This window comes from Rhynchophorus ferrugineus, unplaced genomic scaffold (assembly GCF_030347505.1).
Source record: "Rhynchophorus ferrugineus isolate W39M unplaced genomic scaffold, kcgeb_rfMv2 rfM7, whole genome shotgun sequence".
NCBI lineage: Eukaryota > Metazoa > Arthropoda > Insecta > Coleoptera > Curculionidae > Rhynchophorus > Rhynchophorus ferrugineus.
In genome coordinates this window covers 11,895,869-11,923,487 of record NW_027472586.1, presented here as the reverse complement: position 1 = coordinate 11,923,487, position 27,619 = coordinate 11,895,869, and the positions used below count along the sequence as shown (strand labels likewise).

Sequence of the window (27,619 nt, the reverse complement as noted above, 5' to 3'; positions counted from 1 at the left end):
CAATCAATCAAAACAACGTAGAAAATGCGAAACATTTATGAAATATAATACCAAATGCACTAGATTTATCGTATCTTGCTTACGTTTTACGACTTGAGTTGTATACTATGTCAATTATGTATTGATTGAAGCTTAATTGATTTAAAAAAATACAAGTTTTATTTTCAAATAATATTTTCAATTTTATTTTAATGTATTTTTAAAGTATATCTTTTATCAACGAGGGTTTATCTGGACAGAACCTACACTTTAACGTGAGCTTCCAACCAAACTCCTCGGCGCTAAGCGACCGGCGAGTGGAGATCACCCCAAAGGACGTCCGGTCTTACCCAGCCTGGTTACTAGCGTGACTGGGATAATTTTCCTTGTCGGATTTTACACACTTACCTAGGACAATCACAAATAATAAACAATCACAAACATAAATTTACGACCATCCCCAAGCAACATTCGAAGTCGTGACTATCGCAACAGTAGAACCATCCTGTTGCCTTTACCACCGCACCAACCAAGCCAACTTAATATATCTTAAATGTGTGCAATCAAAGAACGCAATATGCTTATAGTACGTTAGTGGATAACAGCAAGAACTATTTTATAATATATTGTGGCGCCTTATTGTGGCTACAACTATAAACTATAACTGTTTTTAACTGTTAATATTTTGAATCCTAAATAAAGGGTACTTTCCATCAATCTAGCTTTACTTTACTTCTTTTGGGATTCTCACTTGATACGCATTTCACGTTTACCATAATTAGTGCTAGTGTTGCTTCATGCTGACAAGACCAGCTTAGTTGGGTAGAATAGTAGGGATATATCGACAAATAAAAAATATCGAACTTAAAAAAAATAGCTGAAAACAGAAAGATTGTATCGGTCCAAAAATATAGATATTTTTTAAAGACTTCAATAAATATCCATATGTTTAATAAGCCTTTAATATTCTAAAGAATTCGCTATTAAATACTTCTTTTTAAATATATCGATTTTCTTACTACTGAACTATAAACTTATATAGAAATAACATAGAAAAATTATGGGTATTTCTTAAACATCTTAAACAGGAGCCATGTTCTTAACAAAATTCTTAATTTAAGTTTTTGGTACTTATTATTATTTTAAAGTCTTTATTAAAATTAATTAAATTTTGTATCCCTATGGCAGAGTATATCGCATATATATCTATATCGATGTCCTTTTTAAAATAAATCGATATATTTTGTATAGACGCCTTATTGCACTTCAGAGTAACAATTTTAGAAAATGTCTATATTTTTCCTATATATTAACAAACCAATTTTTTAATTAAGGATTTTTTCCTCAAACAAATCTGCAAAAATTGATACGTTTTCTCGAATATCAACAAATCGATAAATATCACAAAAAATGAACTTTTTGGTTGTCAAAATAATAATAATTAAAATATATCGATATTTTCTTCGAATATCCATACATCTCAACAAATCGTAATATCTTACAAATTAATGACCTTTTTCTGGTCAAAATAATAGGCCTAAAAATTTCGCTATTTTCCTCCAATTTCGATACATTTCAGTTGTGGTTACTTGATGTCCTTTTTCTTTGGTCATTATAACATATTCACCTTATAATCTAGACATAGAAATGGTAAGGAATAAAAAAGTTCTGAATCGAATACCATCGATAATATTTCCCATCATAAAGAAATCCGTTTAATTTAACAAAAAAAAAACACTAAATAAGAATAGGTACATTAAAACAGATAGAAAATTCCGATGAACCTCAGGACAAGGTTTAAACACCACATAAATAATCGAGATTTATTTAGATAATTATACTAAGGCATGTCTAAAGCAAAGATGCAATACGTCACCTCTTTTGTATGAAATTTCACTATAACAAATGTTATTACATTTTTATAATGGACATTGTAAAAAAAGTTAAAATTAAAGTTGTAAAATATAAGCAATGTTTTGATAATATATGATATGTTTAAGATTAAATATAGTGCCGTGATAAAATGAAAATATATTTTTAGAAAATTGCTTTGAAACAAATTTTTCAAGAACATAATATATTTTTTAACAACGTAACAGGTCAATTGAAAAGTCCCCGGCCTACCATAGTAAAACACATTTTTGGCAAAATTAGTTTTTTTTATTCAACATAATTCCCTTCAAGGGTGATACACTGATTATAATGACTCTCCAACTTTTCGATACCATTTTTGTAGTACGATTTGTCCTTTGCTTCAAACTAGGCCTCAGTTACGGAAATATATTCCCAGCGAACATTATTTTGAGATCTGAGAACAGGCAATAGTTGCTGGGGGGCAGATCTGGAGAGTACGGTGGATGAAGAAGCAATTCGAAGCCCAATTCATGGATTTTTGACACGGCGCATTGTCTTGGTGAAGCAGCACTTTCTGTTCCTTTAAATGCGACGGTTTTTCGGCGATTTCGTCCTTCAAACGGTCCAATAACGCTATGTAATAGTCGCTGTTGATGGTCCTTCCTTTTTCAAGGTAGTGAATGAAAATTATTCCATGCGCATGCCAAAACATAGACGCCGTAACCTTGCCAGTCGACTCTTGCCTTTTTCCACGCTTTGGAGCGGGTTCATCGTGTGCAGTCCACTCGGATGACTGTTGATTGGACTTCAAACACTGGTTGTTGGCTAAAAGTGAGCTTGTGCGGCACCAACTTTGCACAGAGCTTTCTCATACTCAAATATTCGTAAATGATATGATGTACACGTTCAGTTGATCTATTTAGAGTATCTGCTATTTCATTAAATTTCAATTTACGGTAATTCAAAATCATTTTAAAGGATTTTTTTAATGTTTTCGTGAGTAACAACCTCTTTAGGGTATCCACTGCGTTCACCGTCTTCAGTTCTCATTTCACCACGTCTAAACTTGGCATATGAATCCTTGATGGTTGATTTTCCTGGGGCGGCGTCCGGAAACTCGGCATCAAGCCAAGTTTTTGCTTCAACTGTATTTCTTTCCTTCAAAAAGCAATATTTTATCAACACGCGAAATTCCTTTTTATTCATTTTTTTCACAATAACACAAGTTGCTTCACTCAAAATGCTATAATTCCCAAACTAATGATACGACAGCTTGTCACACATCTTTTGGGCAGCTTATGCATGCATCTTTTAAGGGTAGGACTTTTCAATTGACCTGTTATTACCTGCATTTATTAACTTTCTTGTCAAGGGTTATAGAAAGTACGATAGTGTTTTTACTTAATATTCTTAATATTTACTTCAACTCCATAAAAGTTCCAGTAATCTTTTTAAAATTATTGATTCAGAACAGGCATTATCCACAAATCGATTGTGGTAAATTTGTCCATTTTGTTATTTGGCTTGATAAATCCCAGTTCACTTATTTTTTCACTTATCCTTTCTTTCCGTTGGTTGCAGAAAACCAACATTTTTTTACGATGTGAAATGTAATATAAACAATCCAAATAAAGTTGAAGCCCACTATAAAGTTGATATATTAGATTGCGGAATTGATGGTTAGGAAATAGTAAGTGACGTCAATGTTTCGTAGCGCTTCTGATAGGTGTTTATCTGAAAATGGCAAATTCTGAAATTTTGTCTTTTATTTCTGGTAAAATCTTAGTAATGCCACTAACGTCTATAGTATATTATTACTAATGAATGGAGATTAATAATGAATGGAGCTAAGTCAGCATCATCACTCATCCAGACAAATGAATATATAGTCAATTCAAAATAGCAGTGACACGAGTGTCAATATATGTCTATCCAAAGTTGTAAATTCGTTTTACAGCCAGACAATATTATCCTTGTCATTTTATTCTATTTAAAAAGTGATAGAATGCTCTTAGAAAAGTTCGAACATGTAACGGATGAGCCTGCAAAAGTTGTCCGTTAGCCAGACATCTGAAAACTCTTCAAAATATTACAATTACAGATTATGAACCGGCAAACTTTGTTTTAACGCTTTGTTTTAATAAATTTGAAATCGCCCCGGTTTTTATTGAAAATATTTTTGCGCCTTGCAGCTACACTGTATATTAGTACGGAAACTCGCCAAATTCGCCAAAAAGAAACCGTGTTATGCGAAACAGGTGACGAATCAAGATTAATCTTGGTGTTTCAGACATCAAATATTCGAAATATATAAAACAGTAAGTAGTTTTTTCAATCGAAACATAATATAATACAATTACTTCAGAGAAAATTGTTAGTTTGGAAAGTATCCACAAAAATCCAAAAGATATACAGCTATTTGAGAGATGTAGAACATCTGTTCATACATTGTTGGATAATCTAGAATTTAAGTGGTGTAAAGATAACCCACGAAGGGGTTTAATGGATCTTCCAGAGATTGCTTTTAAAAGAATACAATTTTTAAAAACATAACAAAATCAAGGAATAATTATATCAAATTATATATTTAAAAGAGACATGAATATTTCAGAATGGTCATGGCAAGATAATAATAAATATAGTGTAAATACAACAAAGGTTCATGGAAAAAGGTAAACGTTGGAATAACTATCGATTAGGTTTTGTTAGTCATAACATTTATTCATTACAGACATATAGTTCTTCATGTTGGAAACAGGAATGGTTTTATTCCTGGTGCAGAATTAGTGTTTCTGTAAGTCCAGGGTTGACTACCATGAAGAAATGAACCATAACTTGTCTTTGCAGTAGTTTGAAAATCAGCTTTTAAAGAAGTTGGAGGAACCATCAGTTATTGTTATGTACAATGCACCATATCATAGTATACTGGTGGAGAAAATCCCAACAAGTTCATCAACAAAGGCTGCAATTAAGGAATGGCTTAAAGTGCATAAAATAAGTTTCGAGGAAATCATGTTAAAGAATGAACTATTTCAAATTGTTACTCGGAAAATCTAAATGAAATATTTAATTGCATTTTATGTAATTCACTTCTTTAGAATTAAGCTTGAGAAAAGATACATAGTAGATCAGATTACTGAATGTTATGGCCATATAGTAAAACATAAATATGCTCTCTAATGAAAGTAAAATACATTACTCAGATATACAATTGTTATTTAAGTGGATTAGACCTTCGGGGGATACCACTACATACAAAAACACGCCTAGAATCCTACCGTTACTAGTGTGGAAAAAAGCTCAATGTATATGTAATAAAACAACTCTAACCTATTAATTATTGTGGCCGTAAAATTGTAATTTTAAGTTATTCGATAATAAATGCATTTGATGTACTATAATGTTAAAATAAATTATATTTAATAGAATATTTGTTCAATTATTTTATTTATATTAAAATTTTGTTATAAGTCAGAGCCCAAATGTACTAAAACTCAGAGTAGCTGCGGCAACATACCCCAACATTCTTCAACAAGTCTCCCGTGTCACTGTTATGTCACTACTATAGTTATGAGACCAAGCTCCATTTAGCTCTATATGTTGAAAGCAGCACGTTTCATTTGAAATATCACAAATAATATATTAATACTTCATAATATTTTGCACTTGATAATGGATTCAATCGATTATGATTCAGTTGCGTTTATTTTATTTTGACTTTCTTGTTTTTTTTTCGCTTTGTTTCGTTTCAATCAAAAACAGAACCCGTTGTCTCCGCACCAGAGCTCATATAAAACCCTAACCACTAAAACTATAAAAAGACACTGAATTTAAAACATTAATTAATATTTTACGACACGTGTAGAGATAAAAGTTTTTTACGGCACATAACAAAGGCATCGCGCATAAAATAAATAAAGGCTTATTGTAGATTGCGGATTTATAACGTGAAATTTAATGTTTGCCGGTCATATTTACTTTGCGACGGCTAATATAAAACCATAAAACGTTATAAAAATATCAATAATAATTATATTTTAGTAGAAATAAACGTTAAGAATAATAAGACCGTTATGTCAAGTTGGTCTATAAAAACCCGTATGTTTGCGGATTTACTGACTAGATTGAAGTTCAAAAGATATTGCCGCTTTATCAGAAATTATTTTGAACGATAGCCTATTCAAAGTTTTTTTAGTAATGCGTCGTGGATATTTATGACGTCGAAACATTACAATGTTGCCGCATCAACTCTGTGTTTTAATTCAGTTTGGCATTGACATACCAAAATTTCTAATCTAAATAAAATAATTCAAGAAAAATGTTACCAAATATAATTTATTTTAACATTATACCATATCTAAAAACTACAGTTAATTATAAAGTCACAATAATTTATAGGTAAGAGTTAAAACTTCTTATCACTATTGCTTTCAAGAATTTTAGATACGTCTGACAGCTGGTCGCCGTCCGGTTGTCAGATGTACGCTAAATTATTCAAAATATTATAAGTTATAAACCGGCAAACATTGTTTTAGCCCTTTATTTTGGTCAATTTTAAAATCCGTAATATATTATATTACTTTGTTTGAAAATGCCGAAAACAATAGATATTCAGGGTCACAAATTGATTGCGGTTTTAATAGGTTATTTCGAAAAGGAACGAGATAACGGAGGCCCCCCTTTGCCGGTAAATTCCGTTAGAGGTAATTATTGATGATATTAAATAATATAAGTCCCTACAATTTTATTGAAAATGTTTTTAGCTGGATGCTGCCGTGCTAACTATTACTGTGGGTATTGTGAATAACATCGCTTACAAAATGAAGAATAATACATTAGATTCACCCAAGAAAACCCGTCTACAAACAAAGTGGATGACGAATCTTTACCAATTTGATATTGGCTCTATTCGAGATCAAATATATGAAATGTATAAGAACACTAAGTACACAAACTATTTTATCGATAAAAACATAATTTAATAAAATTATTTTAGAGAAAATTGTCTATGGAAAGAATAAATAAGAATTAGGGGCATGCAGCTTTTTGAAGGATGTAAGACATCCTTTCATACACTCTTATAGGGCATAGGGCTTAAATGGTGTAGAGATAACCATCGGAGAGGTTTAATTGAACTTCTAGGCGTTACCTTAAAAAGAATTTAATTAAAGGCATAAAATAATATAAGAAACTTGAATATTTCAAAATGGTTCATTGCATTTTTGGCAAGACAGTAACAAATAAAGTGTAAAGACAATAAAAATTGATGGAAAAAGGTAAAAGTTACAATAGCATTCAATTGGGTTTTGTTGGTCATTATATTTACTAACAGTTAATTGCAGAAGGATATTCCATCAAAAACTGTTGGATCGGATATGTGGAAGGAAGCATTGTCAATCATAACACCTTCTGTTTAGATGAACTCAAGACATACAAAGGAAGTAATTGATAAATGGTGGAATCGTGAACATGTTCGAGACAGATTATAAATTAACAGTTTAGTGGTTGAATTGGACAGTGAGTCGTAAAGTGAAAGCGACTAAATGAAACTTTCAGGATATGTGATAATGCTGGAAATTCCTGAGACAGAGTGAAGGTATGCACATAATTAATTGAATATAATTGTAGAAAACGGTACGAGGTATGAAAGATTTGTGTGCACAGATATGATTTTAATTGTTCAAAATTAAACAAAAGCATTAGGTTAGAACATATGAGGAGAGAATGAAAACTAACAGTTTTGTAGATATGGTAAATGCATTAGACAGAATTCAGTGATTAATTTTATCAAGAATAATGTACACAGGTAGTACCAGAAGAAATAAAAATACAGTGATACCAAGATGACTTGCCAAGTAGACACACTATCGAAGGAAAAAAGAACTAAACGTAAGAAGTAAATATGCTCTCGAATGAAAGGAAAATACGTTTCTCAGATATACAATTGTTAATTAGGTAGATTAGGCCTTTAGGGGGATAACACTACACAAAAACGCCCCTAGAAGATCTAACTCATGGATGTTGTGGAAGAGCTCAATGTAAACAAAACAAATCTAACCTACAAACTATTATACCTGTGTTCTTAAATATAGTTTTAAACCCTTCGATAATATATGCCAAAGGCATAGGACGCCTATACATAGTAGAAATGACAATGAAATAGGCGAGTATTAGAAACCCGGATACTGCCGCATATAAATGAATGGTTCCCTGACGACGACAACTATATTTTTATGCATGATTCGACACCGTATCACAAAGTCAGAAGTGTTGCATATTTGCCGGAAAAAATCACTGTTTTACCCTGGCCAGGAAATTCACCAGACCTGAATCCCATAGAAAATATGAGGGAACTCACTAACTGGACTATTGCTAAAGAATTTATTACCGCAACCCCAAAACTTCGGAAGATGCGAAAACATACATTGAGAGCATGCCCTGATGCATAGAAGCCCTTATTACACTAAAAGGTGGCATCGGTAAATGTTAAAATTAATTGTATTATTTTTTTTAATAATACTAAAATTACTAGAACGAAGATTAAAAACTTTTTAGGAAACCACGCATTCACCTACACTAACTTCAAAGGTTGGCAAAGCAGGGCAACCATGCGGTTCCCGGCTATACAAGACCACCACGACGACGTCTCGCTCTCTTTTCTTTTCTCTACACCCTTGTAACAGTACCACTTCCACAGCGCTATCGTACATCCTCTACCTAACCTAATATCCTGTCAATTATCCCGTTGACCAAATGTATCAATAATAATCGCAATAACCAAGTATTTCTTTAACCAGTGTTTTCAGTTCCCCTGCAAATTCCTTCAAAAAATAGTAGTGCGTGTTCGGACAAACCATCGCATCGACAACAACACATTTCGACCGACCCGCCGACCGACCTAACGAACATTCCTATAATTGGTGACCCCGACGTGATCAAGGTGCCTAACAGGTAAACCAGCTCAACATAAGTCACTTGACAGGTGCTTGACCCGTGCATGGAAGGATAGCACGAGGAATGGAACCCGTCAACATCACATGGTCGACGTTATACCACGAGCCTGATGGACGAAAACCACAGAAGCCCATCATGTATACCATCAACACATGAACACCCTTGCATCATGAAACGGGACGCGCAAGGCATCACACTTATAGATACCCTAAAACAAATCGGAGCGCCCCAAGACGATTGACGTCCTGCTACGACTTCGATGGCAGCTGATCCCGTAAAACTCCTCGCTCAGATTGGGATCCCCATCTCATAAACAGTCCCTAGGCGATACATAGCGTAATTGTGGGTGCACTCCGAAACCTGCACCACATAGAGGTACGTTCCACGGCAGCTCCATTAGGAGGGGAGTGATGTAACAACCGCTACGACCCTTTAGGAAACCACGCATTCACCTACACCAACTTCAAAGGTTGGCAACGCAGGGCAACCTTGCGGTTCCCCGCTATAAAAGACCACCACGACGATGTCTCGCTCTCTTTTCCTTTCTCTACCCCCTTGTAACATTACCACTTCCACAGCGCTACCGTACTTCCTTCGCCTTAACCCAATATCCTGTCAATTCTCCCGTCGACCGCATGTATCAATTTAATATCGCAATAAACAAGAATTTCTTCAATCAGTGTTTTTAGTTCTCGTGCAAATTGCTTCCAAAAATCGTAGTGAATGTTCGGACAAACAATCGCATCGAGAGCCACACATTTCGACCGACCGCCTTGACAAACATTCCTACAAACTGCTTTGTATATTTGTTCCTGTACTTTTTATGATCTCAATAGATTACAGATGAAAATAAAAATATATAAGAGAGCCCCAACTAACCATTTGTCATGAAAATCCAATCAAATCAGAAAATTAAGTAATCTCAATATTGACCCAAACAATTTGACCTCCACTGTACCCAGTGATTCATTTGAAATGTACGAACAAATAGTCATTACATTTCAATTATGCAATGTTTTGATTTCAGCTCACTTATTATGATATAATAGCAAAACCAAACCAAATCGACTACTAATTGCAACTGTATCAAACTTCAACACAACTTCTAGTCGAGGCCCGTTTCTCTTCACCCTCCATACTCCCTGTAGCGCCAGACTAGCGAGCGGTGCTCATACCTTTGTTGTTGCGTAAACCCTTTTAATTACGTAACTTAACCAGAAACCACCCCTCCACCTCTCGTCTCCCTCACCGCGCCATCAGCCGCGCCACCCAAGGCAAAATAAATCTTTAATAATTCAATTGAAACATTTTAGGGGACGCGCTCTGTTTATGTAATGCGGTTTATGGAACACCATTCGAATTAGCTCGAGTTAAGGTAAATGGATAGTTTCGCCGCGATGTCGCTGATGTTCCATTTGACGGCTCACCTCGCGATAGTGGTGGTCCACAGTTTTAGTATTTAGCCAAAAGATATCCCCACTTCCCCGTAGCAGATCGTTAACTTATCCTAAATGCAATGTAACCTCGATATAACGAAACTGTTGAGTCGTTAAGGAGAGAAAATAATGTTGCAAAGGAAATACAATTTAATTTCTCTCTTCTTTGCGTAAATTAATGCACAAAAACGAGTTTGTTTATGTCTAGGTCACTATTTATTTCGGGAATTGGCAACACTGTTGTCATGTGAGTCCATCTGACGGTTCCATCGTAAAGTTTGACATTTTTGATATACGTACTCAGAACATTTTGTCGCACGGACGCTATCTGTTTATTTTATATTTAGTTGAAAGTTTCGTGTCGGCAAAAAATGGAACTGAATCGTGAACACTTTCGTGCGATGATTATTTACCATTTTCGACGTGGATCACAACAAGAGTGCATCAATCAACTTATCAATTTGAATTTTAGCGATGAAGCTCCATCAAAAACCACCGTGTATCGCTGGTTTAGTGAATTCAACCGTGATCATAGTTCGCTATCCGACGAGTATCGTGAAGATCATTAAAAATTGGCTGTTGGGCCGGAAAACATCGTTGCTGCCAGCATATATGCGATTTTACATGAACACTTAGCTGTGCGAAAGTTATGTTCGCGTTGGATCTCACACAATTTGACAATCGCTCAAAAAAAGGCTCGTGTCGATTGGTGCAAAGAAATGCTTCGGAAAGTCAATCGCGGTGCTTCGAAAGACGTTTTTAAAATCGTGACAGGTGATGAATCATGGATATATCCGTATGAGCCCGAAAAAGCAGCAGTCGACTGTATGGGTGTTCCAATATGAATCAAATCCAACAAAAGTTATTCGCGCACGAAACACTTCAAAGAAAATGGTGGCCTGTTTCTTCGGGAAAACTGGTCGTATTGCAACAGTACCGAATTCGATTGGTGCAAAGAAATGCTTCGGAAAGTCAATCGCGGTGCTTCGAAAGACGTCTTTAAAATCGTGACAGGTGACGAATCATGGATATATCCGTATGAGCCCGAAAGTAAGCAGCGGTCGACTGTATGGGTGTTCCAAGATGAACCAAATGCAACAAAAGTTATTCGCACGAAGCACTTCAAAGAAAATGGTGGCCTGTTTCTTCGGGAAAACTGGTCATATTGCAACAGTGCCTCTAGAAGATCGTAGAAGAGTAAATTCTGATTGGCACATAACCGTTTGTTTGCCAGAAGTCTTCGGTGAGATAAGGAAAACAAACAAGAGACGCCGGATTGTTCTTCATCATGATAATGCGAGCTATGCATTATTCGCCGCTTAACTATTTGTTTTTTTCCTATTCCCGAAATATATATAGTGACCCTCGTACAATAAAAGATATCAAATCGATACGTAATGGTGAATATAATTTATGAATTGGATTGAAATGATTTACTAAATCGTCTGTCTGCTTTAGGATAACACTGATCACTAACACTGTCATCAGACCCGACTGATGATACACCCGACATACAAGAATTTTATTTTTCCTGATTTTTGACTTCCATTCTGGATACTTGTTCTTCCTTCTTAATTCTGATTAAATCTTGATCCCCTTGACTGTTTCTTAATTCTTGTTCTTTGACTAATTAATCTTTCATTATGCTTGATATACTTAACTGAATGGAAATGCATAACATATGGCCATATAAGTTAAATTTTGGGGTCAGCAGAACTTATTCTTCAAAGACTATTAGAAGTAGAAACATTATTTTCAAATTAAACATATGTTCTTGTTTTAGACAACTTTGCGTTTATATTCTTTTACAGGATATTACCAACAGCGAAAAATGTTTATCAACACAGAAAAAATGAACAAACAGTAAAAGCTATACATTATTAGAAAAATATTATACTCACAAGTTATTTTAAGCCACATTATTTTCAGAAGACAGACTAAGCTAAATAAGATATTCACAGTTAAAATATTTCGTGTTTAATTAGGTTTTATCTGGTTGATATCATTTAATTTGTTTCATTAAAATATGTAACAAGATGTAGTATTTTTCGATATATTATAACTTAAAGCTTGAAATTCCATAATTATATAATCATTATATATATATATATATATATATATATATATATATATATATATATATATATATATATATATATATATACGTGTGTGTGTACGCATGTATTCCACATAAAATATAAACTACTCTTACCAGCGTTCGTATTTTAGTAATTTCCTTTCCAAACCTGCTGATGATTAAACATACCCACAATTCTGAAAATCCCGACTAATTTATGCGAATCCGCACTTTCACCAGCATTCCATCATTTTAGACCAACGGGATCGGCCTTAAAAGAACTCATCGCACGTAGAATGTGAATGTTTTAATTGAAATTTATAAGCAGTGTACGATTCTTGGTGTTATAGGTATATAATAATTTATTGAAAAGGACGAATGGTCATGTTAGGTAATGAAACTTAAATGACTTAAAACATCGTACCTTAAGACTAAACATCTGCCAATAATGTGTGTGTTTATCTACTACGACAATTCAAGTGCAAAAATGCGTAGCTTAGTTCAGGAGAACCGTCCAAATTGACGCCGAAGCGGGGTCTCAAACTGCCAAAACAGATATATGGCGACGTTAATTGAACAAAATCTACTCGTTTTTGCAAAAAATGCCCGCAAGAGAGAGTAACGAGGCAACGTAATACTTTCGCATAACAACGCTCGACTACACGCGAGAGAATTATGAAGGATACACTTTTGCAGCTCGAATTGGTACTTTTGCTGCACTCAACTTACTCACCAGACATAGCGCCATCTAATTATGCGATTATCACTTGTTCAGATTGATGGAGAAGGGCTTGGATCGTTGTCAAACCAATAACGGTCTTTCAACACGGCATCGCTATGCTAAATACAAGAAATAGTCTTAGATGATGATGAAATTTAAGCATTTTGATTAAAATGTATTGTACTATTTTTTCTCAATAAATGCCTTTTTAAGTGAAAACACGATCAGTATACACGCAAGCTCCTAATTGTTTGCACTGTATAATACATCAATTTAATAATGGAAAGTATTTTGCTTATTATATCATCAATATTTCTCAATAAATACCTTTTTAACATGAAAAATTATCAGAATATACAATTCATTAGAGGACATTATAACCAACCTAATGCAACTATCTGTCCTCAATTTCACATTGATCTCTTAATATTTGTTATCCAAAACAAAATTTACCAGTTCTTGTACTCTATATAATCGTCAGTCTGGATTTTTATTGAAGCTTCAATATGGAGCTATCGATGTAGAGCGACGCCAAAGCCACAGGCTTTTCCATTACAAAGAACATTATTAATATATGACGATCAATCTAATAAACTCTAGTATGTGCAGTTTGATTAAATTCGTAACAATATTTGAACAAGAGGGAAAAGCGAACAGTTTCATTATAAAAGTATACATTATTCAGATAAATATCGAAAACGCGTTCGATCATTTGCTTAATTAAATTTCTACGTAATTGCCTTTCGTTTTTGGTTGGAAAAATACGATATAACAGGTCAATTGAAAGTCCCCGGCCTACCAAAAGACTTTTTTTGGCAAAATTAGTTTTTTTTATTCAACATAATTCCCTTCAAGGGTGATACACTGTTTATAGCGACCCTCCAACTTTTCGATACCATTTTTGTAGTACGATTTGCCCTTTGCTTCAAAATAGGCCTCAGTTTCGGCGATCACCTCTTCATTCGACGAAAATTTCTGCCCACCGAGCATTCTTTTGAGATCTGAGAAGCGGAAATATTCACTGGCAGCGAGATCTGGAGAATGTGGTGGATGAGGATGCAATTCGAAGCCCAATTCATGGATTTTTGCCATCGTTTTCACTGACTTGTGACACGGTGCATTGTCTTGGTGAAGCAGCACTTTCTTTTTATTCAAATGCGGCCGTTTTTCAGCGATTTCGTCCTTCAAATGCTCCAATAACGCTATGTAATAGTCGCCGTTGATGATCCTTCTTTTCTCAAGGTAGTCAATGAAAATCATTCCATGCGCATTCCAAAATATAGACGCGATAACCTCGCCAGTCGACCGTTGAGTTTTCCCACGCTTTGGAGCGGGTTCATCGTGTGCAGTCCACTTGGATGACTATCGATTGGATTTCGGAGTAAAATGATGGAGCTATGTTTCATCCACTATCACATATCGACGCAAAAACTCGGGTTTAATACGCTTGATCATCTTCAAACTCTGCTCCGAATCATCAACTCGTCATTATTTTTGGTCAAAGGCGAGCTCGCACGGCACCCGCTTTTCATAGAACTTCCTCACAGCCAAATATTCGTGAATGATATGATGTACACGTTAAGTGCACTTTAGAGTGTCTGTTATTTCATTCAATTTCAATTTACGATCATTCAACATCATTTTGTGGATTTTTTTATCAAGCCAAGTTTTTCCTTCAACTGTATTTTTCCCTTGCAAAAGTAATATTTTATCAACAAACAAAATTCCTTTTTATCCATCTTTTTCACAATAACAAAAGTTGCTTCACTCAAAATGCTATAATTCACAAACTAATGATCCGACAGCTGTCAAATTTATAGACGCATCTTTTGAAGGTCAAGGCTAAATAAAAAACATATGGATTTAATTCTAGTAGCGCCATCTCTGTGTCAGGCCGGGGACAATGACAATTGTCGCCGTCCTGTCCCCTGAATTGGACAATTCAATTGACCTGTTATACTATGAGAACCCTATTACGGATTCTCCAATGATTTTTTTATTTATTGTAACTTTCAGTTTTTTTTAATTATTTTTTATAATTTTAATACTTTTTTAAACATTCAGCTTATTCACCAGATTTATATCCCTCTGACTATTGACTCTCTAATTAGATTTTAAAAAACTACTCATCCAAACTAAAGAGTTAAAAGACTTGCATTGTTGAATGCCTAATCGTCTCCCCTGTTAAATACAGATAATAAATAATAATGTCTATTTTGTATGACCGACTAGACTTTTTATTCCGAATAATTGTTGTTTGATGTCGTTTTCATCAATGATATTAACTGGAACAAAAGTATATAATTCAGACAAAATAAAATTGCCAGTCATAATTATCGCAATTACCTTTTTAAAAATCAATATGAATATTGGAAAATGAACGGTCATTACGTCCACATAGAAAGGGGCATTGGACGATATTAAAGCTTTGTGTGTACCATTATTAATATCTCGTTACGACCGATGTTCTTTTTTTTTGCGAAGAGTGTAATATAATATGCACAAAGTTTCTACACAATAGATTTTTTTTATAATTCGACGTAGCTGAAGCTACAGTAAAAGATATAAAACTCTATTTGTTAAAAGGGTAAATTTTCAACTTCATAATGTTTAATTCAACCACAAAATATTGATGGTTGGTGTCAATTCAATGTTGCATGACAGTTAGTTTTAACATATCAATATAAGCACGACAATACAACTCAAATTTCGAACACAAAAACTCAGAAAACAACTTAAAAAGCTCCCCTACAAGCATCTCGCCGAACTAACTAATATCATCAACTCCAGTCTGATGCTGCAACACTTCCCATCTACCTGGAAACACGAACTAATCGCGATTATCCTCAAAACAAGAATCCAAGTCATCACCTTCTGACTGCGAATCTATCAGTGTCAAGTCTTTCAATACCAAGCTTACTGGAAGAGCAATTCTCTATGCTCCCAATGATTTTACGAAGGCAAACATGACTTTAACATAGTTTTCAGCTGATACTTTTTTTATTGTAGTTTATTATTATTGTTCTTTTGATCAGTTTGAAAAAATATCATTCTAGATAAGCAATCCGTTCAGCCATTCATCAGGCTCATCGGCTGTCCGCAAAAATCTACTGAGCTTTTAACCAACGTGAAAGATTTGAAGCGATCCCCTTGGAAATAAATCCTTTGGCAAGGTTTGGCATGAAGGCTTAGTGGCAAAATGCTTTCGGCTAGGTCGATCCGCTGACCCAAACACTCTTATCAAATCATTTATGTCAGGACGATCGTTCCAGGTGAAGATTAAAAATACTCGTCCCAGTTGGAAAACCATCAACGCTTTATTTAATTTTTGAGAGACCCACTTTTCAATCCACATGCATTGAAAGACCATTACTTAGACCAACGCTGTTTCGTTGATGCAAATCATACCTTAGCAACAGCATTCGTAAGTTACTTGAAAGATGGCATAAAGTCATAGAACACAACAGGCAATATTTCCACACTATATGCATTATGTACTTTTACATAAAACAAACTTGGTAAAAAACCCTACAAAAATTAAATCATACACCTAATAGTCAGTATAATAATTACTGATAATACATTCACCATTTAAACATCTGTAATATATACGTTAACGGAAAGGAAATAATTGAAATGAGGAATTTTCAAAAATTTATGGTCTCATTCATAGCAAAGTTTTCAATATTCAAATCGCATTTTTGTCAAGGCAAATGAAAAGCAATTACTGGCACGTTTAAATGATTCAACACATTTTCGATTCGTACTTGAATAATGTATGCTGTCATAATGAAACTGTTCGTTTTCGATACTTGTTCGAATATCGGTAGGAATTTAATCAACTGATCATAAGCGATTTTATTACTATAGATCGATCGTACTTTATATAGCTATGTGTGTTAATTTTCGTCTAATTATGTTCAGCCAATAGACACTGCATTTATTTAAATTAAATTTATTTAATTATATATATATATATATATTTTTTTTTTCTCTTATTACTTAAAAACAAAACTAACTGTATGGAAAACAAGTACACAATAAGTGTAAAAAAACATATTCTACTGTCAGTTAAACTAGAATAAAATGGTAAGAAATATATTGTCTGATATTACCACGAATTTACAAACTATAGTAGACAATATATTATACATCTTGATAACGTAAGTTTACTGCTGTTTTAAATAGGGTATACTCTTAACTTTAGTCTAAATAGTTTATTTTAATTTTACGGAAGTACATACGATATATTTATCCCGCACTTGTCGTGATTGTATATTGATGCGAGTACAAAAGAACAATAATATTAAACTACAATAAAAAAAGTATCAGCTGAAAACTATGTTAAAATAATGTACAATTTAGCATATGATAATAAACTAGTTTCTGCAATAAATATAGAAATAATCAATAATCATTAGCAAATTAATTATAGTTTATTTAACAACCATGATAATAACAACTATAATTGTGAATAATAGCATATATTAAAATATATACAAAGTATTAAAATGTTAGATTAATTAACCTACGAAATTGTAGAGGAAGTTTATTACTATAATAACAGTATCAATTACAATAGCAACTCAACTAGCTACGTGTTGTAACAGGTAAAAGGGTAAGTAATAAAACAAACCTCAACCGACCAATTTGGTGGGATAAAAGCAGGAGTCGGATGATGTTTAGGACGTCTCAATATATTAACATCCCATTTTTTACTAGCTAATATAATTTATCTGTTATGATGCGAAGATAAAGTCGTATAATAAATTATAAATTTACTCACAAAAAAGAATAAATAATATACTACAATGGACAAACATAATAAAACGTAGTATTGGTCATAGTGATTTCAGCCACCATATTCGCCTGATTCAGCTTCATCAAACTAATAATCTCTTAAAATAAAAGGATTACGAAATTTAACAATATCGTTCAGGCAATTTACAGATTCCATCTCGAAAACAAAAATGATTTTGTAGCATGTGGCCGAGCGATATGATGCTGAAGAATAACATTGTTGTGTTTTTGCATCCATTTTAGTCGATAACAATCCCCTCTGATAGATTCATTAGGTTTGACCAGCTCATATTATTCCACACCAATTTGATCCCACCACATACAGAGCATTAGCTTGGAGCCATGGATGTTCAGCTTTGCCGATGATGTTGATACATGAGCAGGTGGTCCCCATAAAAAACCCTTTCCGATTTTGTCGCTGAAGGAGCACTTTACAGTTGACAAACGCCTTTCAATATATTCAATTTTTTTGGCGGTCGAGAACGCTCTTTGTCTTCGTCGATGTTAAAATCACCACTTTTAAAACATCGAAGCCAATATTCACATGTTGAAATCGATGAAGCATGGTTGACAATTTCAACGCATCGAAAAAATATTTTGTTTACAATTGACTGTAACAGTGACATGACACATACTAAAAAGTAAAGCTTGAAAACATGAAGTTGATGACAAATCAATCCGATACGATTTAATACACAGTAACACCACCTATTACAAATCCTTTAAAATCAATTTATAGGTCTATATTTTATCCTAATCCGACAAAGTTCTACTTAATAAGAATGGAGACAATGTCGTCTGTATCAGTGCTAATCTAACAAATTATCCTATTCATATCAACTCTACAACAGAATTAAATCATAAATAAACAAGCATGCCGGCACGAAAATACACCTTATCATGTTTATTAATAGATCTGAATGTTTTTTTACTAAACTAAATAAAAATATCTGTAAGGCTTTCGAAGATAGTGATCCTACAAATTAAAAGTTGTCAATAGAGTGTTAACATATTAATAAAACCTAATATATGTAGAGTCAAATCAAAATAGCAATGACATGAGTGTCAATATATGTCTGCCTAAAGTTGTAAATTCGTTTTGCAGTCAGACAATTTTATCCTTGTCATTTTATTTTATTTAAAAAGAGATAGTATCCACGAAAATCCAAAAAATATACAGCTATTTGAGAGATGTAGAACATCCGTCCAGATATTGTTGGATAATCTAGAATTTAAGTGGTGTAAAGATAACCCACGAAGGGGTTTAGTGGAACTTCCAGAGATTGCTTTTAAAAGAAAACTAATTTTAAAAATGTATAACAAAATCAAGGAAGAATTATATCAATTTATGTATTTAAAAAAGCCATGAATATTTCAGAATGGTACATTTAGTTGCTCATGGCAAGATAATGATAAATATAGTATAAAGACAACAAAGGTTCATGGAAAATGGTAAACGTTGGAATAACTATCGATTAGGTTTTTTTAGTTCTTCATGCTGGAAACAGGAATGGTTTTATTCCTGGTGCAAAATTAGTATTTTTCTAAGTCCAAGTGTGACTACCATGAAGAAATGAACCATAACTTATCTTTGCAGTAGTTTGAAAATCAGCTTTTAAAGAAGTTGGAGGAACCATCAGTAATTGTTATGTACAATGTACCATATCTATCATCAACAAAGGCTGCAATTAAGGAATGGTTTAAAGTACATAAAATAAGTTTCGAGGAAATCATGTTAAAGAATTAACTATTTCAAATTATTACTAGGTAAATATAAATGAAATATTTAACTGCATTTTATGTAATTTACTTTATTAGAATTAAGCCTGAGAAAAGATACATAGTAGATCAAATTACTGAATGTTATGGCCACAGAGTATAATGTCTCCCTCCCTATCACTGCATTTTTAATTTAATTGAGTTGACATGGGTTATTGCAAAGAATTATTACAATAGATGTACAGGTCGAGGAGGATATTCAAACCAGAACTATCTGGATTTATGGAATGAAGCATTGTCGAAATTAACACCTTCCGTTTGTATGAGCTCGATCAGACACATTGAAGAAGAAATAGACAATGGTAGAATCTTGAAGTTTCTAATAGATTGAAAATAAACAGCTTGGTTATTAATTTGACTAGTATTTCTGAAAGTGACTGTGATTGAATAAAACTTTATGAATGTTGGCTTATGATTCAATGCTGACGATTACCAAGACAGGGTGATGAAAGCGGAAACAACTAAGGGTTAGTATAGAATTAATATATTTTAATTATAGGGAATTGTATTATAGAATGTGAAATCCTTGTGAGCATGTGTGCTATTGTTCAGAATATACATGAACGTTTGATTAACATGTATGAGTAGAGAAATAACACTGTTTTGCAGATATAGCAAATGCATTAAGGAGGATGCAGTGCTTAAATGTAGTTTTATCAAGAAAGATGTATACAGATAGTAACAGGACAAACTAAAGAGAACTGTAGTAATATCATAATGACTTTACAAGGATCGAAAGAAACAAGAACTAAGCGTAAACCATAAATATGCTCTCTAATGAAAATAAAATACATTATTCAGATATAGAACTGTTAATTAAGTGGATTAGGCCCTTCGGGGGATATCACTATATATAAAAACGCGTCTAGAACCCTAACACTGCCGGTATTAGTGTGGAAAAAAGCTCAATGTTTATATAATAAAACAACTCTAACCTATAAATTATTGTGGCTGTAAAATTAATTATAATTTTAAGCTCTTCGATAATAAATGCATTTGGTGTACTACAATGTTAAAATAAATTGTATTTAATCGAATATTTGTTCAATTATTTTATTTATGCTAAAATTTTGTTATATGTCAGAGCCTAAATGTACTAAAACTCAGAGTAGCTGCGGCAACATTGCAACGTTTCCCATGTCACTGCTATTTTAAATTGACTATATATACAAGTAAAAAACAAAAACCAGATACATATGAAAGCAATGGTGTTTCTAATTTGAATGTGTTATACTAAATACACATTTAGTGTGAGTTTGTATATTATTAAAATGGGATTATATATAAGTTGTTATCAAATTAATTAAATATTTTTGTTTAGAACTCTGCACATTTGATAAATCTATATATACGTACTATAGGGTGGGTCAAAAGTATCGCTACCATTTTGATTGCGCGCCATATTGGTTATGTGATGTTTAGCTCAGTTTCGCTTTAACCATTGTGTTGGGTAGACGTCCAAATTCTATTACGGATAAATATACGCCACAAGAACGAGCAGAAATAGTGATAATATTTATTGAATATAATCATTCCATATTGCCACTCAGCGGAAAATGCGTCATTGCTAGCGGGGTATTTTGCCCCACCCTATATATACAAAGTTTCGACAGAATCTCATCTACCATCTTCAGACCCAACCACCTTTTGCTCCAGCGCAAAATATTACTGAATAATAAGACAAATATTATTTCTAATAATAGTCTTTTGATAAAAGAACCAAAGCACCATAAAATTATTATATCATAAAACATTTTATAGCAGATTGTATGGATCTTATCGGAAAAATGGCTAAATTTGTCGTGTCCTAAATTTTTTGAAAATTAAAAACATTAATGCTTTAATATAAATGTTAATTGGATTTTTAACACTGCATATACGTAACTGTTAATTAGTTTATAATACACGTAATCTAAAATAAAATGAATAAAAATAACCGGAATCATATTGTAACAATTTGGTTTGCGTGAATTTTCGTAGTCACGCTTCTAAACACAAAACCTCGTTTAAAATGTTCTAATTATCTTAATTGTTATTTCATGTTACATATACAAAATATTGTCACTTCCAATATTGCAGTTTAATAACGTATTTTAGTATCTTCTATATAATAACACACCAAGCCAGAACTCAGAAAGAAGAAATTTAATATGGAAAAGAAATGAACAAAGCTAATATTATACTACAAAACCATGGAATAAAACAAAACACTCATAGACAGGAAACCACTCACAGTTGTCAATTGGGCTTCTCGCATCAAGCCTATTGTAGAGACACGTTGGTATAAGCTGGTGGTCCTGTCAGCTCTCCCTTTTATGCCATAGATTCACTGTTTCTGCTTGACTTACGTCGAGTTTCCTCTTGTAATTTTTAAAATATGGCACCATTCTAACCCAAATTTAAGCAATCCAATTCAATATAAAAAATGAGACTGCACCGATTTGAACTATTCTGTTTAATTATTACTTTAAGCAATATTGCTTTAATTTATTTGTTCTTATTTTGATTATCCCAGTATTGTTGGAATTATAAAAGAACAATGGCAAGTTCGAACACAAAAATATTATAAATAATATGGCCAGAAGATTCGAAGATTTAACAACATTGTAGTTAAATACATTGACGTGGTTTCATAAATCCAAAATGAAAGCGAATGTTGGAAAGATTAGTAATAACAACAAAATGTTATAGTACTTTAATTCCTATTTTGTAAAGTATTGGTTTACATTGTTGGAACTTTGTCACACAAACTAATATGAAAACAAGATGATAAAAGCAAACGAAGAGTGGAAGTCAACATTTTACATAATTTTTTTGAATATATTTTAAAGTATCCTTATCACCAACGAGAGTTTATCTGGACTGGGCCTACCGTTTAACGTCGGCTCCGAACCACGATCCTCGGCATTAAGCTTACCGACTAGCCAGTGACCAACTTACGGACCATCCCAAAAGATACGGCCTGATTACTGGCGTATTTGGTATTGTTATTCCTTATCGGATAGTAGGAGAACCGTCCTGTCGCCACCAAGCCGGTTCATAATATTATTCAATTGTAAGAATAGTTTTGTTTATGTTTTTAATAAATTATCCAAGTATAGTTTAAATAATTGCTATGATAACAAAACATTAATTAGTTGATAAATTAGCATAAAACGCCCGTAATATAATAAGTTATTCATACAGCACATTTATGTATTGCGTCTACCTTCCAATATATTATTTAAATTATTAATAATAGTTTAAACTATATCAGGTGCACATATATTAGTTATATTGTAACGTAAATTTGGCGTGAAATACAAAAAACATAGTGGAAAACCAGAAGATTTAATGACAAGAGAAACTGTGTTATTAACTTCATTTATTTCTCGCTCACGAACTTGACTATACCTACACACTTCTTAGAGGTGTAGGTTTTCTTTTACTCGTATATTGCAGATACGTTCGATGACAACATATAATGGTCAATATAGTTGTAATAAATATAGCCATGTGATGTTAAGTATGTTCTTGATAAATCTGTAACCTAAAAAAATGTTGATTTTAATGTCAATGGTGAACCCGAAGGAACAAATAAGTTCAAAGACAATGAATTGGTACACTTGTAACGACCTTGAGGCATGTCAAATTTTACATCGTGGAATAACGGCCGACAAAGTACCCAGAAATATAATTCCAGATATTGAACACGGGCGGGGTGCCAGCAGCGACAAGTAGAACACGATAACGAATAGCTGGCAACCTCGAGACGTACCTGGGATTTTATAGAAGGGTATTTCGATCATTCAGTAACCAACCATCGTTTGGTTCAGACGTTCCACCATCGACTGCCCAAGCCTCGTCACCAGGTGACACCGCTGCCATCCGTTTTATCTATTTTGTATTTTCTACATTTTTTTATATTGCCAATAAATAAGGGTAACATAATATAAACACCACTGTTTCATTTCGTTTTACCTCCATTCACCGAGCCATATAACTTACCCCAAACACTTATTGAAGAAAATGAGTTCAACCTCTCAAAGAACTTACAAAAAACTTTGCAGTTGATGAATAAAGTACTTCCAAGTATATTCTTGATTTTTGTTCCAGATATATGATGAAAAAATTTACGAAAATGAGGTAAAATGGTTACCATATGAATTGACAGAAAATCTATTTCGAGCCACTTCAACAACATAATTTCATTGCTTGCCAAGTAAAAAAAGAATTTTCTGTAGCGTATTGTAACTGGCGATAAAAAGTGATTGAACTACGAAAATCGCACCAAACCCATGGGTTAGCCAAAGATAATATAGACAAATATATGTATTACTACTTTTTAATAACTTAGCTGAATATGACGGCCTTGTAATAAATATAACCACCTGAGTTAAAGAAGATTTTTGATGAAGCAGTATCACATCAATAACCTACAGTAAAAATTGTTCAAAAATATATTAAAAAATGGGTACTACGAATTACCCCTCTGCGTCGAATCCGAGGTTTTTTCAAAGAAAGATCAATCTAGAATATATGAACCGTTGAGTAAATAACCGATTCTTCCCATAAAATAAACTTTTAAACTATTTATGTACAAAGATGTTCACGTTTTAAGTCATTCAATCAAGCGGATCCAACTTATTTATCAACAAAAGAAACAGATTATCAAGAAAAAGACAGGTTCACAACGATTGGCAATTGTTTCGCAGTTACTCTAGAAATATTCCTTAGTGTAGATAAGAGTCCTAGTAAAAGTATCGCAGTTATAGCTGTAAGGCCTCAAAAGCTGGATTGAAGGTGTTCAAAGACCTCTAGCCATCAAAAATACAATTAAAGAACATCCACGCCTTGACTATTGAAATTTGGACAAAAGCTTGCAGTTCAGAATAAAATAATACAAGAATAACTAAATTAATTGCCTTGTTAATTTAGACTGGTTTATGAAGGTAAAAAGGTACGTTCATCTATATACCTAGATGTAGCACAAGGCTTCTTTCTATAAGGTATAGCATAATGGTTTTGTTCACAAGGTATAAAAATGTTAATAAAACAACACGCTGAGCTATTAAAAGCTTACATTATAGCCAAAATATTCATATCAAACAAAAGCAAGCCTACTGTACAATAGAAGAAGCTAAAATAAGTTACCACAAGGAAGTATATTGACTCTGCATGTGCAATATTGCTGAAAATACTGCGATTCTTGCTGTCGGAGACAATAGCGAAGACGCCATAAATTATTATTAGATATAGCTAACAACGCTCGGAATGAATCTTGATGCAAAACTTCACTGGAAGGAACATGTAAAAAAGAAAAGAAAAGAACTTGAGTTCAAAAATAGGAGAACGTATTAGTTAATTGGAAGAAAGTCACAATTACAATCACATAGTAAATTGCTACTATATAAGCAAGTACTGAAGCCTATACGGATATACGGAATTCAATTATGGGGATGTCCCACGAAAACTAATGTAAATACAGTGCAATGCAAGTTTTCCAGAATAAAGTTTTGAGAAATATTGTAGGTGCATACTGGAGGACTGGTAACTTACACCGAGACCTTCAGACACCGACTGTCACTCAGAAAAACAAGAGAACCGCAAGGAGAGTACATTCTAGTACCAACATCGAAGTATTACAACTCTTGGATAACATCAGAACAGCACACAGACTGAAAAGAATCAAATAATTTGATATTGTCTAGTGTAGTACAATGAGATGCATTTAATAGAAAAACAGCAATGTTAATACATTATTACAGTAGAGACTAAGTTAAGGCTGATGGGTCCTCATAATCTAGGTATATATCTAAGCTATTGTGAAGACAAATACTAGGTTAGTCGGATATGACTAGTAACAATGTGATAAATAAATTAAAAAAAACCTAAGCCAATTTCATTTTATAACATACATATGAAGCAAATATAAGAACAAATATATAGTCAAATATATATGTCAACAAATCGACAATCGTTGAGGAATGAACTTCATGAAGCTGGTGCATCATTTATGTAAAAATGCTCATGAAAAACATCAACAACAAAGTGTTTATGTAGAGGTTACTTGCACAAACTCCTATCCTATGTACTTTATGATTCAATGCAAAATATTATTTTAAGAAATCTGTGATTTCCATTAAATTCAAATTTTGTTTACGTTTTACTACATCTCATGTATTAAAAACCACCTTATAGCATTCCAGAACGTGCTAAATGAAGCTAAATGTTTTATTTTACTCATGTAAATAATAACAAACGTCTGCAATACAACAAACGTATACGTAAACATTAAAATCCTCGAGCGATGACACTGAAACAATTGTGATGTTACGCCACACTCTACCAGCAACACAACTGCATCTTTCGTTTTGCAGCGGCCTTCACCTACCTTAAGACACAGAAACGCCGCGAATTGTCTGGTAGCAGGTGTCCGTTATGGATCCAAAAAAAGAAGAGAAACTGCACCGTCACCACACCAACAAATAAAACAATTTATTACGAACGAAACACTCTTGACACTCGCTCAATGGATATTCGGAAGAGGGAGAGAGGCAAAGATCCACAAACACAGAAAGTAACCGCGCTGACAATAACAAGGTATCGTTACCGTGGCGACGGAAACTATCAAAAAAACACACGAACACAAAAAAACGAACGCGCGTTATTGCGAATAATCTAGTCGGCGGACTGAAGATGTTCGTTTAGAAAATTTCGATGTGTGGCGCGCCATCCCGGCTGAGTAAACGTTCGTTGCTGCGGCGACGGGCGAGCCGTGTCGAAATCGGTCGGAAAAGAACGAAGCCGATGGAAAAAAACGCGCACGCGAGTCGTTTGACTGTTTACCGTTTGTTTACCTGTGGGGCTGGGTACCTGGCAAGAAAATGCAGGTGAAGGGGAACAGAAAATGCAGTGGGCTGTGGAAGATAGTCGGTCGCGCTCGGAGCGTCGATGTCGCGACGTTTCGATGCCTGGTTCCGGTCGTTGTCGTGCGTTATTACAGAGATACCGAAAAATATACCGATATTTTTTGCGAATATTTGTTTGCCCGATATTTCTTTCAAAGAAGTATCGATAGTGTAAAAATCAGAACAACGTTTTTCAGGAATTGCATAGAGAGTGCAGAGAAATGATTCATTCGCTAATCGTGGAGCATGTGGTATGGAAAGACTAACATATAGTCTACCCAAAGAAGTAGTGAACATACGTCATCAAGATGTTTAATGTATTGCCTGCCGCAATTAGTAAATTTATTTTAGAATCAGACAATATTTTCCTTCTCATTTCATTTTAGTTAAAAAGAGACACGATGCTGTCTGATGAGTTCGAACGTGTAACCGAACCAGCCTGTCAAAGTCGTCCGGTTGTCAAACGTATGCAAAATTCTTGAAAATAGCAAAAACAGATTATAAAGTGGCAAACGTTGTCTTAACGCTCTGCTTGTTTTGATAAATTTCAAATCGCTGCTTATTATTACTCTGATTGGCAATGCCGATGCCAGACTGAACAGTTTGCGACTCTAACCGATTAGACTTCGAACAAGAATGAGATAATGGAGGCTCCCTCTTGCAATAAAATTTGTTAGAGATGTAAGCATGTTTACTGTTAAATATTAAGCTGCTGCGGTTTTTATTGAAAAAAATTTTAGCGTATTGCAGCTGTACTGAATATTGGTATAGGCACGGTCATTAAAATGTCTGAAAAATATTTAAAATATCCTCTTGGATTCAGCGAAAAACCAACGGTCCTCATACGAAGCGGGTGACGAATCAGCATCAAAGATCAGCTTGTTATTAGCTATGAAATGTATAAAAACAGTGAATAATTTATTTAACATTAACATAATTTACTATAATTATTTCAGAGGAATATAACAATTGATTAGGATTTATCAATCATAGCACATATTGTTCTTTCTGCTGGAAACAGGAGTGATCAGACATGTCGAAGAAGAAATTGACGAAAGATTAAATCGTGAACAAAATTTAAGATATATTGGAAAGTAACAGCTTAGTTATTCACCTGAATTAAACTTTC

At 33.6% G+C, this 27,619-nt stretch overlaps 1 protein-coding gene across 2 annotated transcripts in view; it reads right to left on the bottom strand.

Annotated features, from left to right (window-relative positions):
* heph (polypyrimidine tract-binding protein 1 heph) overlaps positions 1-26,280 on the bottom strand; it is a 953,472-nt gene extending 927,192 nt beyond the window's left edge. Inside the window, exon 1 of one of the 2 annotated variants that reach the window (XM_076409826.1) lies at positions 25,974-26,280. The gene's annotated coding sequence lies outside the window, so the exon portion shown is untranslated. The remainder of the gene's footprint in view (positions 1-25,973) is intronic. The other variant, XM_076409822.1, reaches the window with a different exon arrangement.
* Positions 26,281-27,619: the final 1,339 nt, after the last annotated feature.